Source organism: Schistocerca gregaria, chromosome 1 (genome assembly GCF_023897955.1).
Source record: "Schistocerca gregaria isolate iqSchGreg1 chromosome 1, iqSchGreg1.2, whole genome shotgun sequence".
In the NCBI taxonomy this organism is placed as follows: Eukaryota; Metazoa; Arthropoda; class Insecta; order Orthoptera; family Acrididae; genus Schistocerca; species Schistocerca gregaria.
The window spans coordinates 439,367,352-439,385,994 of record NC_064920.1 but is presented as its reverse complement, the minus strand read 5'-3'; the positions used below and the strand labels follow the sequence as shown (position 1 = coordinate 439,385,994).

The 18,643-nt window shown below is 42.7% G+C and overlaps 1 protein-coding gene across 2 annotated transcripts in view; it reads right to left on the bottom strand.

Moving 5' to 3' along the window:
• LOC126351455 (leucine-rich repeat and immunoglobulin-like domain containing-NOGO receptor-interacting protein 4) overlaps positions 1-18,643 on the bottom strand; it is a 2,189,427-nt gene that overhangs the window by 1,731,303 nt on the left and 439,481 nt on the right. For both annotated transcript variants that reach the window (XM_050002606.1, XM_050002610.1), the window contains exon 3: positions 11,897-11,935. The gene's annotated coding sequence lies outside the window, so the exon portion shown is untranslated. The remainder of the gene's footprint in view (positions 1-11,896; positions 11,936-18,643) is intronic.

Genomic DNA, 18,643 nt, shown 5'->3' with positions numbered 1-18,643 from the left:
TTTGCTACTTTAAGTGTCTAATTTCTTAATTTAATTCTCTCAGCATCATCCGGCTTTATTCGACTACATTCCATTATTCTCGTTTTGCTTTTGTTGATATTCGTGTTATACCCTCCTTTCAAGACACTGTCCATTCTGTTCAACTGATCTGCCAAGTCCTTTGATGTCTCTGGCAGAATTACAATGTCATAGGTCCGATCTGACCGCAGTGGGGCATCGTTGCGATGAGTTAGAGCGTCGACTTCGCTCCAGTTCCCAGAATCCAAAACTACTCTGGTTCCGCTGCTGAGGAGTACTGGACTGTCATTCCTTCACAGACATCGAGAAACCTCAATCAAAGCAGTAGAGCTCAATCCGTTACAAAGGCGAAAGATGAACACACACTACATAATTATGAATCTGACGATTACAAGTAATTTCTGCATGTAGCTCAAAACAAATTTAATGCTCCGTACAATTTCTATTTTAACGTTGTATGTACAAATCATGTCACCTTTCCCCATTTGATAAGTATGCCTGTTGAGGTACGTTCAGTCACACCAATAGATGATATTTTCAGATAGCTGTTAAGGTGAAGTACTCAAAGTGATAAGACATTCTCAGGTGTATATGAACACTACGCTTCATCACCGATCGGAAAGAAGATACAACATTGTCCAATAATTTGACGAACAATGTGGAAAACATCTGATAACTCACTGTGTTAATACAAATGGAACAAAATATATTGTATCCGCAAACAAAGTTGACAATCGGCGTGGTGGCTGCTAGGAACGACCGTAAAGGCATTCTCCATATACAGTTGCTTCCATAAGACACTGCACCAGGTTTCATCTTTGTTTGCGCTTATAATACATTGTTCTTATTTGAGGACACAAGAGTGCTACGATGTTTAGGATACTTATGAACAGTGTTGTTTCGAGAAAATGAGAACAGTATCAATTTGTTTAACGACGCAAGTACTCGCTTCATACTCAGAGGAAACTGAAACGCGATGTATGAATTCCATGTTAGGAGGAAAATATGGCATATCTATATGCGTAGTTCGTTTGCTTTGTTTTTGTTTGATTTGTTCCGCAGAATATTCTCTCACTTCGTATGGAAAGTTGATGGCCACTTCCTAGTGTCACATGCAATATTATTATAGTTACGAACACTTGTAACTGGACAATTTCCTCCTTAAGCATTTTGTTAAATGTGTAGCACGTCCTCACAATAATGCACAGAGGTCACCGTAGGAGAGTTTTTTGGGAAAACCATATCCGTGCCGGAATCGTACAGCGTCAGAAGACTCAGAGTTCCCGAGCGGATTCACAAAATTTTACTCTTGCTTGTAGTGAGAGAAGCTACTATTGTAAAAAAAAAAGCCCAGTAGTTGTGTTGGACACAACAGAAGATAATAAAGACAATGATTCAGAACTCTGCGCTTTTGAAACAGTAGCAACCACGGAAACGGTGGGCCCGTATTAACTGTAATTGCCTTGACCTCGAAGTATTAACTGACTGAACTATCGTACGGAGTACATAAACGTTGCAGACATGTCACATCAGTGTTGCTGAGCACAATTTTTGCAGTTCGTTTCAGTAACATCGTTCGTTAGTGCTGGAGGAGCTATGTGGGACGTCATAATTAAATGCCTGACACGTTACAGTGAATGGTCACGTGTGTGTCAGTGATGGTGCATGTAGTCAACAGGTAGCTATAACCGACTCCGTTGTTCTGGACAACAGTAACAAAATGAATCACTCATCGACCACAGCATGTGGCAAATATCTGTTGCTGGAATCTTTGTACCCAGAAACTGTTTACTAGAACTGACGTGCAAGAATGACTCTCGCCAGTTCATCAAAGTGCTGCCTGAGTCCAATGGTGTACCGGAAGATGCGACTGGAACAGTAAAAGTTGCAAATGTAAGTTTAATATTGCAAAAAGGTTAATTGTACAGAGTGAGGCAAATAAAAATAGGGTATGATTGGACGAGAATGTATCCATATAACCACACTCCGTGACCCGCACACCACGTGTACGCTTGCCTCATGATCCACACAGGTTCAGAGCCTAGTGCAAGCTGTGTCAGGGTGAGCAGAGGAAAGCAAGGAGTCGATGGTACTCACAGTGGAGCAGCGGGGATTCGTTGCGGAAAGTTACGTGACAATGATGTGATCATCGTTTGCTGAGGAGTTTAATGGTGTTAAAGCGCTTGCAGAGAGTGCCGTGCAAAGCTTGTTTCGAAATTTGTGTCAGACAGGATTTGTTTTTATCACGTGAAATAGCATTCCGAAACGTGGCCACACACCAAAAAAGTGTGGACGCAGTTCACCAGAAAGTGCTTCGAGTCCTACTAAATCAATCCGACATCTGTCGCAAGACACCAGCATATCACATCGACAATGCGGACAAGTACTCCATCGGGTCCTGCACATCCTTACCTACCAAATGCGCATTAAAACCAGCAGATGCTGCTCGGCGCCTCCAGTTTTGCGAGTGGCTGCTCACTGAGATAACAATGAATGGCTTGGAAGTGGAGCTGTTCTTATGTCTGATGAAGCCTGGTTTCAGCTGTGTGGTTAAGGTAACTCACGGAATGACAGTTTCTGGGCAGCAGAGTTTCCGCATAACTTCCATGAAACACCATTCCATAATTGGAAGGTTGGGGTTCAATGAGCAGTGTCTGCGCGCCGCATTATTGGTCCCATCATCTTTCACCTGATGCTGACTTCAACGCTTTACACTGGCAACACTTTTAAACCATTTTTGGCAGCATTAACGGAGGAGGAAAGGACCTACAGTTACTTCCAGCAGGACAGAGCAACTGCCCATACAGCCTGCCGGACAGTTCTATTCCAGTCAATAAGATTCAAGGCCAAATGTGTCAGAAACTACAGTAAGGGGTGCTGTGAGTTCAGCTCCGTTACTGTGAACCACCTATTAGTGGTCCTTGTGGTCACTGAATCACCAGTTGCACGTCGGATCAATGCTGGTGGTGAATCCGGGGCTCTGAATGTCTCTCTGACGATGGCTGGGTGCTCTCGTTCTCTTGTCTCTGTCGGCCGACAGATTCCTTCTTGATGCTGTTTTCGGCCGTAGTTCACCCATTCCTGCCAACATCGTCTAAAAGGGGCGTGGCTGTTGTCCAAATGTCGAGCGATTCGCCGATTACTTCAATCGGCTTCTCTGAGCCCAACTACACATCCTTACTCAAATGCTGGCATCTGCATATTTTGTTCACGCGCCTATCTGCGAGGCATAGGTACTGCCCAAATGAGTACACGGAATGAAAATCACGAAGACTGGTATCGACATGTCCCCTGTTTGCTGTCCTTCCAGCTGCGCTGTGAAACTAAGCTGCAACGTCACGCAGTCATCCATTGGCCGCCAAAATTTAGTTTTGTGTTTCCCATTTATACCTGATTGAATATGTTTGTGACCAATTTCCATAAGTTCTTCGTGGTGATTCTTTCTTTTTTCACTTGAGTGTATATGATGGTCTTTGTATGTGATTAGGAGGATTGTATTGCAGGTGAAGGGGCTGTTCTAGATTGGCAGTGTGTATCGATAAATGGATGAAACTGAATTTATTCCGAAGTTCCTACAACACTCTTCCCGCATTTCAAGAATTAGAAACGTTTCTATCAGGGAGAAAAAAGTATTGACTGTTAACTCACAGTTTTCGAATGTAGCAGGCTATCCACACCGCAAGCTTACTGATACGAGCACTTTACATCACATCTTTATCAGGCGCCTTGTAGATTTGTTTGTCGCTTCCCATTCAGTTGCTAATGCAGGTCGTTCAGTTCCGCAGCAAGTGCGCCAAAGTATATGTTGCCAAACTGCAGCACCGTGTACTTAATTGACTGTGATGTGTGTTCTTAATTGACAGTGTGTTGCAATCAAATGCTAGAGATCCTCAAAACTTCTATCAACAGTGTTTCTCGAGTAGATCAACGCCATCTCAACTCTTTTTACAGAAGTTAGACGAGGATGTTTACAGTCAACATAAAAAGCTATGTAACTCCTGTCAGTCACACTGTAACGAATTTGAGGTGTGTTACTCACAGAGTTTAACAAAACCCGAGAACGAACACTCGATATATTACCGCATCACTGCTAAAAACAATACGCGCTAGTCCGGCAAATGTTGCGCCCGTGGAAACTTTTCTCTTACCACTAACAAGCTGCGTTTTACGAGAGATGCTCTTCACAAAAGACGAAACAACCCCTTGCAGCATTAATCAATCCTCATTCCATTTACTTCCTTGGATTTTAATTCTACTTCGGCACCAATATGTTGGTCGCTATCACTGGAAGTAGTTTCATTGAGCCGTGCATCCTTCTTCCTCAGAAGCTTTTGCGGTAAATACTGGCTTAGGTCTCAGAAGACATTCCGCTTTCCAATGGTGATAAATATAATTTGTGCAGATGATGGAGCCCCACAACGCGCAGGTATCGGAAAATGTCTTATTTCAGTATCACCAAGACTTGTAGGTGTATATATATATATATATATATATATATATATATATATATATATATATATATATATATATAAATATATATATATCGTTTTCTGTCATTTGATCTTCTTCAGTTACCACAAAATTATGCACACGAGCCTGTATGGCGTCAAAGTAAATAGCAGAGTACACTCTGCACGGAAGGACAGACCCTGCCTATGGCGGTGTACCATTCAACTACAGCAGGAGATTTTACTATTGGATGTATTCTGTTTTTTGCTATTGACGGCAGGACGTAGGACAATTTTGTACAGGGCGACAGTTACTGAACCACATAAAAAAAGTAAATTACGAGTACTTACAAACTAGGGCGTGCACACACTTTGTTCATGTCACTACTGAAATTCGGATTTAGGTTATGACACGATCGATATCTGGCGATGACGTGGCGCACACGAATAGCGAAATTCGGCATGACCCGCTGAAGTTGCGGAACATCGATGCTGGCGATGACCCCCTGAATGGCTGTTTTCATCTCAGGAATGTTTTTGGGATTACTGCTGTACACCTCGTCTTTAAATGTTGTTGTTGTTGTGGTTGTTAGTCCTGAGCCTGGTTTGATGCAGCTCTCCATGCTACTCTATCCTGTGCAAGCTTCTTCATCTTCCAGTACCTTCTGCAACCTACATCCTTCTGTATCTGTTTAGTGTATTCATCTCCTATTCTCCCTCTACGATTTTTACCCTCCACGCTGCCCTCCAGTGATCTACAAATACTAGAAACTTAGGTCGTCTTTAGATATATCCCCACAAAAAGGAGTCGCTTGTGTTCAGATGTGGAGAATATGGTGGCCAAACGAGGCCCATGCCAGTGGTCTCTGGGTACCCCAGAACCAGAATGCGGTCCCCAAAGCGCTTCTCCAGGACATCAAATTCTCTCCTGCTTCGATGGGATCGAGATCCTTCTTTCCTGGATCACATCTTGTCGAAATCAGTGTTACTTTGGATAATCGGGATGAAATTATCTTCCAAACCCTTCACGTACCGTTCAGTAGTCACCGTACCATCATGGAATATCGCTCCGCTTATTCTGTGACTGGGCACTGCACACCACACAGTCACCCGCTGAGGGTGAAGAGCCTCCTCGATCGCAAATTGCAGTCTCTCAGTCCCCCAAACGTGCCAATTTTGCTTATTGATGAACCCATCCAAACGCAAGTGAGCTTCGTCCTTAAATCAAACCTTGGAATGCATATTAATTCCCATCACGCTTCGCGGCCAACCGTGCAGATTGAACGTACTAATGCAAACCCTTAAGAAGTTATGACGATTTTATTTCAGACAGTTCAATAATAGTCACCCAGTATTTTATTTTACGCCACAATAAGAACGTTCCCATACACGCTGCTGTACATGATTTTATTTTTACATGAAGGTGATCTGATGATGGCAACTAGCAGTTAAAAGAGGTTTATTTCATCAGCGGCTCTCGGTGGTTGTCAAATTTGTGATTTCTTATAAAAAAAGAAAGAATCGCGATGAATATTGTTTCTGAGATATGGCGAATCAGCACATTACCAATTTGTGGCACGAGACCTTCTGTACGGAGCATCCGGGAAGACATGGATAGGTTGAGATAGAAAAGGTGTTTGGGAGCCAAGATCTGCCAATTTATTTAAACTTTTGCCTACAGACGTTCGTAAGGAGTCTCGATTATAAGTTCACTATTCAAATGGAGGAAGATCTGGTTGTACGAGTTATGGGTGTACCAGAAATAAATCGCCGTTCACAAGGCATTGTTGGCAGGATGAATCTTAACTTAACAGCGTAAATGAACACTGCAGTCTTCTGGAACAGCTTGTATGCAAATAACAAGCTATGTAATACCTGATTAATACTTTATTCGAGCGAGGACATTACTTCACAGAGTTCATTTTCCACATTTCGCAAGTGCTATCATTGCGACGAGGTTTATTACCTGCTTTGCTCTCTGCTTCGGCTGAATGGCTGCACTTACTCGTGGAACTGATCACTGGAAAACCAGCGTGACAGCACTTTTTTTTAGTGAAAATCAGTCATCACGCTGTCAAGTCTCTCGTATTTATAGGAAACATCAGCGTTTATACTCATGACCTACCATCTCAGACCCTTTGACTCACAGAATCCGATCTGACTTAATTCCGTCTTAAACAACTGAACGACCATGAAAGCCATAGCCGAGTCTTAAACTGGCATGTAAACTGGCCCGCAGGGGTTCCACGTCTTCGCGGGTCTAACTGCCTGGCGTCCACTTAACACGCCAGCTATACGGCCACCGGCAGTCTGGGCGATCGTCTGCTACAGCAGACTTTACTGCCTCGGCACTCACGACTCCTTGTGCTAACGGGACGACGTGTCGTCTCGGGCCTAGGTAGCAGTCGTAACTACCTTCTTGCGTTCCTCTGTGGTACTGCCTGAAGTGAAACATGATTAAGTGAGTCCTAGTTTTTCGGTTGTCATGCTGCTCCATAACATCTCTGACTGAGCAAAGAAAAAACCGAAGTCCATCCTGGTTTTAAAACTACTGAAAAACGCTACGTATCTAGGAAAATACGATAAGTATTTTATTCAAAATCTCGTGGGCGGTAAAAAGAGAAATGGTCATGCATTGTGAAAGGTCGTCGTACGATTGGGACCTACTAGTCTCCAAGAGCTCTACCGAAATCTAATTCAGAGTCCTTGTCGTGATCCGAGCAGCATCTAAGGTCTTAGCACAATTTTGTTCCTCATATGCTACTACGTTCAACAGATACGGCAAGCTAGCGAGCTGCAGGGAACATACAAATCGAAACGCAATGCCTTACTTTATAAGCAAACAGCAGCCTTGTTTCTGTAACTAAGTATCGTCCTTAAGTTGGTGGCTTAAAGCATAAAAATGAAGATTGAGAACTGCTAAACGCAATACGCAACTGCATTTTTTAAATTAAATTTTGAGTTTCGGTTTCGCTCTGGCCATCATCGGGCTATCTGTACAAAAGTAGAACAATTATCATATGGTATCACAGTCATATACTCCATCCATCCAATACAAACATCAACCGGAATGAAATTTTTACTCGGCAGCGGAGAGTGCGCTGATATGAAACTTCTGGGAGATTAAAACTGTGTGTCGGACAGAGAATCGGACTATGAATATTTACCTCTGGCGGGCAAGTGCTCTACCGACCGAGCCACCCACGCACGACTCATGACCCGTCCTCACTTCCACCAGTGCCTCGTTTCCTACCTTCCAAATTACACAGAAGCTCTCCTGCGAAACATGCACTCCTGGAAGAAATGATATTACGGAAACATCGCTTAGTCACAGCGTGCACTTGCACGCAGTAGGCAAAGGTCCCGAGTTCGAGACTCGGTTAGGCACGCAGTTTTAATCTGCCAGGGAGTTTTTAAACGTTAACCATCCTGGCGCAACCCTAGTGCCTTGGCTGATGTTGCAATTGCCAAAAGACTTTACGTTACGTGCCTCTGGCATTCCAAACATTGTGTCTATTGATAAATTTTGAAGAATAACATGTTCCGGACGTCATATCGTTCTAAAATTCTATAAACCATCACAAAACTAAATTTTACATTAATTATATTTTCAATACTTTCAGAATTTTGTAATTCTGAAGAAGGTTGGGTTATCCCAATTGAAACCTAGGTAAATCTAGGTAATTCCGCAACTGAGGCTGTTAATTTTGAATTTAATTATATTTTCGTTAGTAATAATTATCAAAATTAAATCATTACAATGCCATCTATAAAAAGCACTGGAAACACACGCATAAATGAATTCATATAATAAAAGTAAGTCGAACAAATAAAATTAAATACTGGAAGAAGGCAAATTATGCATTTATTAGACTTATTGCTTCGAATGATCATGCCGAACTTATACTTGAACATGGACCGACCTGTATGACATCATATCTCAAACGCTTCGAATTTCACCTTCTTAGGTTTTCTCACAGCCATTAATTTATCAAGCAGTGCCGCGAACGGACGTTCTCTAAAATTACCTGCTCGAAATGAGGCAAATGTTTGATACTATTGTACTTCCTTTGGACAGGAATAACCTCATTGCCAGTACTGGACTGCCCTTTAGTCCTCCTTGTTCCCCTATTTTGCCTCCGAGGTGAGATAATTTCTCAACTTCATCTACTTTCTGGTGTCTAATTTTGATTTAAAGTTCACCTCCAATCACCTTTCTGCATCTATTCATTAGTTTCGTCTTCTTTCGGTTTACTCTCTATCGATGGTGTGTGTTCATTGGACTGTTTATTCCATTCAACAGGTCTTACTTCTTGTGATCTGTCAGGTTTCCTGGCGTGGTTGACTAACAGTATGCCTCTGGATCATCTACGGAGTTGTTGTTTCCAGTTTATGCTCAATACTTTGACGACCGAGATAGATGACTTCGTCAGGTGCCGCAAATTTTGCTGTTAGGAGCCCTTGTTGCCCAGACTCCAATCAGACTGTGAATTGTTGTTGGTCACAAGCACGTCCAACATTTTTTCAAGCATAGCCCAACACATTCGGGAATTAACTTCGATCTTCAAGAGCTACAGAAGTTTGTATTAATACTAACTGAGAAGTCCGGTGTTTCCCGGGACAGGGCATGAGTACCGATCTAGATATATGATGCGTACAGACATAACTCTTATTAAGGATATTATGAGTGCAATTTTTGTCTCTAGATTGTTTTTCTTTGTGTCTCCGTTAATCGTCGATAAAGAGTGAAGGACGAAAAGTCACTGAGAGATTAAAAGGTGATTAATTTGATATTGCTCGTCGCTATTAAAGTATGAATGGCGAAACCACGTATTATGTCAGATGAATCAAACAATAAACTCAGTTTCACATATATAGTTTGTAAGTCACTCGCTATGTAGCTTTACTTAAGAGCGCATTTTGCTCCATATTTCGCGGATTTTTGTTCGCCGCACTCATCCACTGCTAAGCACAGCAACAAAACTTCCTTACTAACAGCATGAGACCAAGGGCAATCTACAACCACAACCGTGAATGGGTGGCTGTGAGTGGCTATGGAAAAAAACGTTAATAGACACACAACCCTTTTATACAGGGTGTTTCAAAAATGACCGGTATATTTGAAACGGCAATAAAAACTAAACGAGCAGCGATAGAAATACACCGTTTGTTGCAATATGCTTGGGACAACAGTACATTTTCAGGCGGACAAACTTTCGAAATTACAGTAGTTACAATTTTCAACAACAGATGGCGCTGCAAGTGATGTGGAAGATATAGAGAGACAACGCAGTCTGTGGGTGCAGCATTATGTACGTCGTCTTTCTGCTGTAAGCGTGTGCTGTTCACAACGTGCAAGTGTGCTGTGGACAACATGGTTTATTCCTTAGAACAGATGATTTTTCTGGTGTTGGAATTCCACCGCCTAGAACACAGTGTTGTTGCAACAAGACGAAGTTTTCAACGGAGGTTTAATGTAACCAAAGGACCGGAAAGCGATACAATAAAGGATCTGTTTGAAAAATTTCAACGGACTGGGAACGTGACGGATGAACGTGCTGGAAAGGTAGGGCGACCGCGTACGGCAACCACAGAGGGCAACGCGCAGCTAGTGCAGCAGGTGATCCAACAGCGTCCTCGGGTTTCAGTTCGCCGTGTTGCAGCTGCGGTCCAAATGACGCCAACGTCCACGTATCGTCTCATGCGCCAGAGTTTACACCTCTATCCATACAAAATTCAAACGCGGCAACCCCTCAGCGCCGCTACCATTGCTGCGCTAGAGACATTCGCTAACGATATAGTGCACAGGATTGATGACGGCGATATGCATGTGGGCAGCATTTGGTTTACTGACGAAGCTTATTTTTACCTGGACGGCTTCGTCAATAAACAGAACTGGCGCATATGGGGAACCGAAAAGCCCCATGTTGCAGTCCAATCGTCCCTGCATCCTCAAAAAGTACTGGTCCGGGCCGCCATTTCTTCCAAAGGAATCATTGGCTCATTTTTCAGATCCGAAACGATTACTGCATCACGCTATCTGGACATTCTTCGTGAATTTGTGGCGGTACAAACTGCCTTAGACGACACTGCGAACACCTCGTGGTTTATGCAAGATGGTGCCCGGCCACATCGCACGGCCGACGTCTTTAATTTCCTGAATGAATATTTCGATGATCGTGTGATTGCTTTGGGCTATCCGAAACATACAGGAGGCGGCGTGAATTGGCCTCCCTATTCGCCAGACATGAACCCCTGTGACTTCTTTCTGTGGGGACACTTGAAAGACCAGGTGTACCGCCAGAATCCAGAAACAATTGAACAGCTGAAGCAGTACATCTTATCTGCATGTGAAGCCATTCCGCCAGACACGTTGTCAAAGGTTTCGGGTAATTTCATTCAGAGACTACGCCATATTATTGCTACGCATGGTGGATATGTGGAAAATATCGTACTATAGAGTTTCCCAGACCGCAGCGCCATCTGTTGTTGACAATTGTAACTACTGTAATTTCGAAAGTTTGTCTGCCTGAAAATGTAGTGTTGTCCCAAGCATATTGCAACAAACGGTGTATTTCTATCGCTGCTCGTTTAGTTTGTATTGCCGTTTCAAATATACCGGTCATTTTTGAAACACCCTGTATATATGAGTAGGTTGTATGTGAGGTCAGCGTGCGTACGTTATGCTTCTCTTTCCCTGCAGTGGCCTTAAGGTATCGTTACGCAGAAAGTCACACTCACATCATAAACACTTTTTGCTTACGATGAATTGTAGTACGTTACAAAAACATTAGCATGAATACCTGAAAAGCACACAATACTATGCAAAACATGGCAAGTAATTTATTATTTGAAATGTGGTGGATTTAATATCTTGTGATCACCTAAACAATTTTCTAGGAGGGGGTAACTTTAAATGTCGTCCATTCAGTCTCTTGTCGATAAATAGAGACTCACTAGTTTGCTCAATTTAAGTGTATGCCGCTCAATTGCCAATATAATGAAAGGCTTCCCCGAGGCAGTGGTGACATTATTTATTTATATAAATGGTAGTGAAACATTCAAGCACGTACAATTCATGGCTCTGATCACTATGGGACTTAACAGCTATGGTAATCAGTCCCCTAGAACTTAGAACTACTTAAACCTAACTAACGTAAGGACATCACACAACAACCAGCCATCACGAGGCAGAGAAAATCCCTGATCCCGCCGGGAATTGAACCCGGGAACCCGGGGGTGCGAAGCGAGAACGCTACCGCACGACCACGAGATTCGGTTCGGGCGTGCAATTCATCTCACTTCCCCTACCGAAGAGGGAAAGCAATTTCAGTATCTTTTACTTGCCGTTCAATGTCATGATTGGAAGCAAATAATTGTTAGGCTCCACGTTCCGACTATAATGCTCTTATGAAAATAAAACACTGTACCTTTCTCGGACAGCAGCTGGAACCTCACTTCTGCTGCACCTGCAACAAAAGCCTTTGATCAGTGGCGTAATTCGTAGATTGATAAGTGCGAGATAACGCGTGAATGAGGGTGAGATAACACAGGTTCACGGCGAGTTAAAACAAAATGGCCCGCTGAGCGCCGCGCTCCATGCGCTGCGCCAGGTCACACCCGGAGCACCTTTTTGGGTGTTTTTGCTCTCTCGGTCACGCGGGGTTTGGGATTTATGGGCGCCCAGAGCTGATAGCGGCCTGTGCACTGTTGACGCTTAGCTGCGCGGCCGGCGTAATGATCGCTGTTGATACCGCTGTTCTCTTCCCGTGCGCGCTGCACGTGAAATACACAGCGGTCGCTCAATGAATCTCGCAGACCTGTGCGGCAAACACTCCACCGGTGTTTACTGGACCAGTGCAGGCACGTACACCTGCCACGCTATCAAGCGTTACAGCTCACCTGACTAAAGCGAGATTTTTATTTCTAATAGCACATTTATAGCGGTCGCAGGTGCGGTTCAGTGGGCAAACGCGGAAATGAAATTTCGCTGCATTTCAAGCGTGTCGCAAAATACATTTAATTTCGCACGCTTCGTTGTCGTCTGCACCGTTCCATACAAGCCGAAAAGGGTAGTTAGATAGTTTATTTAGGACATGTTTAGAAGCTTCGATATTTAGTTCAGCTGTTGCAATCGTTCTGAAATGAATTAGGCCAATTTAATATACAGAAAAAAGCTTCAGGTTTACTGAAAAAAATGAACGCAATAATAAATACACAGTGCCTCATTTTATCACTAACTGTGGGGACACTGATCGACTTGCCACAATTGTTGGTTGTACTCTCGGTCGCGAAGCGGAGACTTCGAACGCCTCATGAACTGTGTAACACATGAAGCAGAGAAAAACTGAAAAATTCCACAGTTCGGGGTAGAAGATTACATATGACGACCAAAGAAAGGCAGACATAAGAACCAATCCGGCTGAAATGAAGACTTTATATGTTTACCTCTACGGTATACTCCACAAACCGTTTTACAGTGTGTGGCAAATGAGTCTTCCTTTTCGCTGTGCATTTATATCACATTACGATATCTAAAACCCATTAATTGGTTTTAACATATACGACACGCCACTCAGTTGTTTCTGTTCGACACGATATTTCTTTCGTAATATCATCACAAAAATTGGTAATGCTTAAATTTCAAGATTTGTTTTTGCTCACATTATTGTCACTGTGGACCTGATTATGACCGAGCATGCCGTATATTGGTAAGTAAGAAAACAAATATAAAAGAAGTCCACATATTTTGTTTCATTTTCTCGTTTAAGAAGATATTTCCTACGAAATATTTGTTCGTTCTCATTTGCCCCTGCCAGAGTTCTCTTGTGTAAAAATTAACACCGAAAATAGCAATGCATGTTTGAACAATAATATTTATAATCGGTCTACTCATAATATAGGCCTATACTTATTATCAGCTTCGAGTGAAAAGGTCATCATCAGGCAACACAAAATACATATAAAGCTTAAATTGTATCACTTTTACTGTGACGCCAATAATAATAAAAATAGATAAATCCATTCGGCGTCTCTTACCATCAGAGTGACAACGTAATTTTTTTTCATCTACGCCACCGTATACTGCTATAACATTTTTACGTTCCCTGATGCTTATTTCTTCGAAACTTGAAGCCAACGATGATTTGGTTTATCAGCAGCTCCTGGTGGTCTACAAATATTAGTGTCTTTAAATAATTACGAGCAATGGGATACCACAAGCACAAAATTATCGAAACTTTTTTTCTGTAAACAAACAAAAGTAATAGTAATAGAAGGGAAACATGTAAGAAAATCCAAAATAGTGATTAACAATAAGATAGCAGAACAGGTAAATTCCTTTTAGTATCTATGGACAGCGATATCAACATGAAAAACTGATTCGAATGTTGTTCAAAATATACAGAAACAGGACGCTGTAAAGGGTGGGATAAAAATGTATTTTGGCAGAACTGTGGAGAGTGATATAGGTTTCACATGTTTTTGTGATGGGAAAGAGCTGTCCAACTATTGGAAAGAAATTTCTTCTGAATCCAAGCTCGCCATATATAATTTATTTCACCGTGATCGGTTTCGACAGAGGCTTGGTGTCATAATTTGATCTTCGGAATTATAAACTGTGCCATCGTAAAATAAAGAATATTTAATGATCTTGACTTCTGATGTAACTTCTTTGAAATATGAGGAAAGCGATAACATTAAAAATACCCAAGGTGGTGGCTAAGCTTACTCTAGCGGATGGTAGTGAATACTAGATTCTAAGAAAGGTATAGGAACACAGAAGTGAAGTAGTTGAAGTGACTTGTCTGAGGTGACTTCTTGGATTAACATCACAAGACAAGACTGCGGAGTGAAGTCAAAAGACAGCAACTAGTCTTGAAAATAACAAAGACAGAAGAGAGTAGGCACCCCCTTCTCCCGAAAAAAAACTTAAATAAAAGTTAAAAAAGTAAAAGAAAACATTGCGTGACATTAAATGAATGCCACCTGAAAGCCTAAGATGACGGGCATTACATTCTAGCCAAACCGCATGTGGGACGTAGAACGGCCAGGGAGAGATTGAAACAACAGATTTATTAAACTCTTTTGGTTGTGGACTGAGCCAAAACTCAGTCCTGGAAATAGAAGTGGAAGAAGAAGACCACTATAACACCCTTCGTAACTTGGTACTTACTATTGGTAAGTAGATAACGGACGAACAGAAAGAATCCGTTGGATTCGCTAACAAAATCTCCGCTCAAAATGGAAAGGAAGAAGTGCGCAGTTATATTGCGCGTATTTTATCGTCTCCGGTGAATTCTGAGCAGTACATTTGCATTATACCTACTTAAGTATATACCGTGGATGATAAACATACTTGTAGATGTTTGTGGTCACAACAGATAGCCGACTAGGAACAGTTGCTAACTGAATACAAACGAAGCGATCTCTGTTCCGTTTCTCACCCTAAGTAAGCGTGAGAATAACACGACAAACGCTTCACGCTCAGGCGCGCGCTGTGAGTGGCGCGTAATCTGAAGGGTCGCCAGGCGGCAAGGCATCGCCGAGACGAGGACGGATTTCTCGGGCAGGCGTGCAGATGAATATTGAAGCACTCCCTAGCGAGCGCTCCCTTCATAACGCCTTGCCTCGGACTGCACGTGCCGGCTCACTGCACGCACAGTTGGGAAGTCCCTCCAAGATCCTCAAGATAATCCTGCGTAAATATATGACCGTGCTTAGCGCGCGTGTCATTTGCATGTGTCAACTCATTCCGTACTTGCAGATTAAATTACGCGCACTGTTACTGCTGAATGATCTTCTGGAAACAGCGCAACGTTTAAAAGATTTCTTACATTTATTGCTGCTATTCATATTATACCTACGGAATACTAACAAGGGAACCTCCCCTTCGCAACCCCCTCAGATTTAGTTATAAGTTGGCACAGTGGATAGGTCTTGAAAAACTGAACACAGATTAATCGAGAAAACAGGAAGAAGTTGTGTGGAACTATGAGAAAATAAGCAAAATACACAAACTGAATAGTCCATGTGCGACATAAACAACATCAAAGAGAACGTCAGGTCAGCAGCTCCGTGGTCCCGTGGTTAGCGTGAGTAGCTGTGGAAGGACAGGTCCTTGGTTCAAGTCCTCTCTCGAGTGAAAAGTTTATTTTCGCAAAGTTATGATCTGTCTGTTCGTTCATTGACGTCTCTGTTCACTGTAATAAATTTAGTGTCTGTATTTTGCCACCGCACCGCAAAACCGTGCAATTAGTAGACGAAAGGACGTGCCTCTCCAATGGGAACCGAAAACATTTGATCGCAAGGTCGTAGGTCATCCGATTCCTCCACAGGAAAACACGTCTGATATATTCTATACAACAGTGGTCACGGCATGTGCGTCGCATGAGAGGAATATGTTGTCGACCCACCTAGCTTGTACACTTGGCGAATGGGTAAAAGGATTCTTCTGCCGTGCCCGATTTAGGTTTCCTTGTGGATGTGATAATCACTCCCAAAGAAGTGATGAAAACATAAGAGTTTGTCACATAAACTGCAACAAATGAATGCGACAGTTTCACAGTTTTCCCTGTGCTCTGTCAAAATATATGTTTTTAACGTTCTAAACTTTTTCCGTGCGTACACCGTCAAATCCTGCATATGTCCAAGCAAATCTGAACATGTCCTGGAATTCTGGAGAGCGAAGTTGATTATGTGTGAGTGCCTCAACTTTGACAGTTGTCTGAAAATAAAAAATTAAAGTTTTCACTCGAGGGAAGACTTGAACCCAGGATCTCTTGTTCTCCCGCTGCTCACACAACCAAGGAACCTTGGAGCTGCTGATCTCACATTCTCCTTGATGGTGCATATGTTGCGCATGGACTACTCACGTTGTATATTTTGCTTATTTTTTTCATAGTTCCACACAACTTCTTCCTGTTTTCACGATTGATCTGTGTTCAGTTTTTCAAGGACTATCCACTGTGCCAACTTATAACTAAATCTGAGGAGCGTGGGATGGGGAGGTTCCCTTGTAAGTGTGGTATGAAAGAAGTATGTTGATAAGCAAACACATATCATGCCCCGAGAGAGTTGTACCATTGTACAATATACTGGCTTTCGGAAGTACTGCAGAAGGAAATGTCTTAATTTGAAGAAAATTTAGCCAGGAAAGTTGAGATTAATAAAAATTACAGCTCTAATAGATTTGTTTCTTACTTTTTTAAAATGGGGTCCATTTCCTGCTTAATAACGACTTTACTTCATAATTCTGCACTTAACTAATTTTGCTTCCTTGAACATTATCAAGTTAAATCAAACTAAAAATTAATACGGGTCACTTATGAGTGTATGCACAGCAAGTGTTATTACGTAGCCCAATGATGTCGAGAGGGCGACTTTGGATGATTTCTACGTAATGAAATACAATGAGGTGACAAAAGTCATGGGCTGTCTCTTAGTATCGTATCCGACCTCCTTTTGCCCTGCATGGTATGGACTCAACAAGTCGTGGAGCATCCATTACAGAAATATTGAGCCATGCTGCCTCTATAACAGTCCATAATTGCGAAAATGTGGCGGTGCTGGATTTTGCGCAACACCTGACCTCTCTGTTACATCCCATAAATATCAGATGGGATTAACGTCGGGCGATCTGCGTGGCCAAATCTTTCCCTCGAATTGTCCAGAATATTCTTCAAACCAATAGCGAACAATTGTGGCCCGCTGAAATGGGGCATTGTCTTCCATAAAAATTCGTTCGTTGTTTGGGAACATGAAGTCCATGAATGGTCCATATAGATGTAAACAACCAATAGAGGGTTCTGTTGGACCAACGGCTGCAGTGGAGCCTCCACCTGATTCTGCAGTGCCTTTTTAACAACTTGGGTCCACGGGTTTGTAGGTTTTGCGCCACACTCGAACCCTATTATCAGCTGTTACCACTAGAATTGATATTCGTCTGCCCAGGCCGCAGGCTTCCAGTCGTCTAGGATCCAACCGATATGGCCACGAGCCCAAGGGAAGCGCTGCAGGCGATGTAATGCTGTCGGCAAAGGCACTAGCCACTGCCACAGGTCATTAATGCTAAATTTCGCTGCACTGTCCTACAGGATACCTTTGACATAAGACCTACATTGATTTCTGCGGTTATTTCACCCAGTGTTGCTTGTCTGTTAGTGCTGACAACTCTACTTGAACGCCACTGCTGTTGGTCGTTAAGTGAAGGCCGTCGGCCACTGAGTTGTCCATGGTGTGTCCAGCGCATGTGAATCATCTAAATACAAATGGCAGGTCCGCCAATGCACTGAACTTTTATACGTTGAGTACGTGGTCTACCGCTGCCTGTATATGTGCATGTCGCTATCCCATGACTTTTGACACCTTAGTTTACAAGAGTCCAAACTTGTCTTTTTTCGAAATGTTTGGGAATCGTGTAAATAGGGTGGGACGTGGGTACCAGCCCGGCCTTCATCCAGTCATGTGTGGGAAACCTTCTAAAAACCACTTGCGTCCTGGCCTGCACACCGGCCCTCATCGTTAACTCACTGGAAAGATTCTTTCCATGCCGGTACGCCTCCTCCCAGTACCAAAAGCGGCATGCTAACGCACGCGGATATCCAGGCGGGTACAGAATTTGCCTGAGCAGTTCTTCATTAATACTTACGTGCGTCGATGCCCAGTCCTCAGATATTTGTCAATTTCGAGAAGTGGTCTAGAAGTGCGTTCTTCCGTCAGAGATCAAGAGAACGCAAGCGCCTACTTCGTCGGAAAGATGTGTTACGAACTGAGGGATGCTTTGAACATGATGGGATTTTAGTAACATTCTTTACCGATTAACTTAGAATTTTCAAAACTGAAGACATCCACATTTTGAGAAACAATGACAAATATTGGTGCAACGGAGAAACAGCGTCTGCGCAGCTCACTACATTTGTATTTGTTTCTATAGGCAGTTTTAACCTGGCGTACAAATCGTCTACAGATCCGAAACTAGGGAAAAAGAATATAGGGGTCCATATTGCAAAAAACTGTGATGATGCGACGCTTAGAGAAACGCAAGTAATGTCGATTTGGAAATGGAGTCATATCTAATGCTGCAATTTACCAGGGAGAAGATGTGATAGAAAACAACAGAAAAAATACACGTGATGCAATAAGGAAAGTTACGAGGGACGTTCAGTAAATACGCAAGG